Consider the following 2,471-nt stretch of genomic DNA (forward strand, 5'->3'; position numbering starts at 1 on the left):
CTAAGTGGCACTTGCGGTGAGTTGCCGGCACATCCTAAGCATATTTATCTATATATCCCTCTTAAATATGTAATGTCAGTTTGTTCCTTTTTAAGTTGGGCTTTACGAGACACGGACTATTTTGTGAGATGGTTATTCGATTCAGGGGACACAAAAATTTGTTTTTCCGTCGAAAACTCGAATTCGAAATTTTGCACGATCTTAATACTTCCTTTACTATATATTCCTATAATGGTAAGTGAAAGTAAAAAGTGAGCATAAGCTTTATTTGAATGATATAGATATAAAGAAACAAATTAAGGAAAAGGAAAAAAAAGATGGAAAGAAAAAATAACTTAAAATACTTGAATATAGACTCACTGCCCGAAACGTCAAGGTGAACAATAGATTATTAATGTAAAAAAACAAAACATTTTTTTAAGTTTCGAGAAAGAAAAAATCAGAATACATCATTAATTGGTGATTATGAAAATTAGAATTACTTAATAATTTGTATTTTATATTTATAGTACAACAAATTATAGAGCTTTTAAGTTCTGTTCATTTATTTTTCGTTCAGGTTCGATTCATTTTATTGTATTATAATATTTACTATATATATGTATTATATTATATACGGAATCTGTACATTTCCTGAAACATTCCATATAGTTATTTGTAGAATAATTAAATTATTAAATAATATAAACTTGAAAAAATAATAAAAATAAATAAATAAAATCTTTTTCGGATCATTATTAGTGAAAATACAGTAAGCAATTATTGTATTGATTTTAGGAGACAAAATAGCAAGGAAAGTCCTGTGAGCGAATATATATAAAATAATTATATATCTCTTATAAAAAGTGTCAATTGAATAATGTTGTAGAGTTCTCCACGTGTATTAAGCATCTTTATTTATTGCTCACAAATATTTATTACCAGTGGGTTTCCCCCAGTGTTAGTCATGCAATTGCATCACCCTCCTTAATACGTTTAATCAAAAACACTTCATTGGCAGTTTTTGTTTCTTCTAAATTAATATTGATAGCATTTGCTTCATGTACATTATATTCTTCTAAATAATGACCATCAATTCTAAAGTTTTCATCTTTACCTAAATATTTCTGTAGCAATTCTGGTTTAACAGGCACAGCAACATTTCTGTAACCTCCCACTTTAGTAATAGAATTAATACCACTTACGATCGTTTTAATTGCTATTAATTCTATGTGCAAGTCCTAATCCTTCAGTTGGCCTGGTAAGCCAAACTATACAATCTCATCCATGGACAAAGCAGTTTACTCAAACTTTCCTTCTCCTTTCTTACCAATATGGACACATAGTTTCTTATTGGAAGCCATAGTTGAGAAGAATCTATTTGATGCGGCCAACATATGGTCTACAAATCGATAATTGAAACATGTGATTTATATTAAGTCAAAAAACAAAACAACTACTCTCTGTTGTTTTTCATACTGAAAAATAGACAGACAATTTCTTAACGTCTCACTGCATATACATATTTTCTCCTCACTAAGCACTCGTAGTTGCCAGCATTCTGGCCATCTTCGCCACGGCTAAGATGATATAGCTGGCAAAGTAAACTTGTTGTGGGGCATCTGAGACGAAAATAAGATGAATGAAAATAAATAGACTTTTTGAAGTGATACACAAGAATATTATGGGGAACTTTATTTCGATGAATACTGCAACCTTCGCATAACCACTTAGGAAAATTATTGGCTTCCTAATTTGAATAGATTTTGCGAAAATTATATTGATGATATTTCGATTTTCTCAAAATCTTTTGAAGAACATTTGAAACACTTGGGCTTAATCTTTGAAGCAGTTAAGGAAGAAGGACTTCCTAAACTAAATCTAGTGAAATGTGGTTTTGCTATGTCAGTGAAATACTTAGGCCACACAATAGAATATGGTAAGGTTCATCTGATTAAAGATAACGTGATTGTAATCAAAGAATTTTACTGTCCTACGACACGAAAAATGGTTTGCCAAATTTTGGGTAAGATAAACTTTTACCGAAAGTTTATTGATCATTCTACTGAACGATGAGCTCCATTACATAATTTATTGAAAAAGAATGAGAAATTTTTATGGTTGGATGAATGTGAATCTTGTTTTCAAGACATAAAAAGATATCTATGTACAGCACCAGTCTTAGTAATCTATGACCATGATAAAGATACAGTTATTGAAGTTGATGCAGGCCGTTTAGGTCTAGGTACAGTTCCGAACCAACCACAATCAGATGGTATCCTGCATCCTGTCGGTTATTTTTCTAAGAAATTGACACTTGGTCAAATCAAGAAAGAGATAATTTATTTAGAATGCCTAGCAATAAAAAAATCAATTGTGTATTGGCAACATTATCTTATAGGTAAGGCTTTTACTTTGACTTCGGATCATAAGCTACTTGCCAATTTTTTTTTTTATTTATTTATTGTAATTTACAACTGTACAAAATAATA

Source organism: Halyomorpha halys, unplaced genomic scaffold, assembly GCF_000696795.3.
Source record: "Halyomorpha halys isolate HHAL.00 unplaced genomic scaffold, Hhal_1.1 Scaffold210.1, whole genome shotgun sequence".
In the NCBI taxonomy this organism is placed as follows: domain Eukaryota; kingdom Metazoa; phylum Arthropoda; class Insecta; order Hemiptera; family Pentatomidae; genus Halyomorpha; species Halyomorpha halys.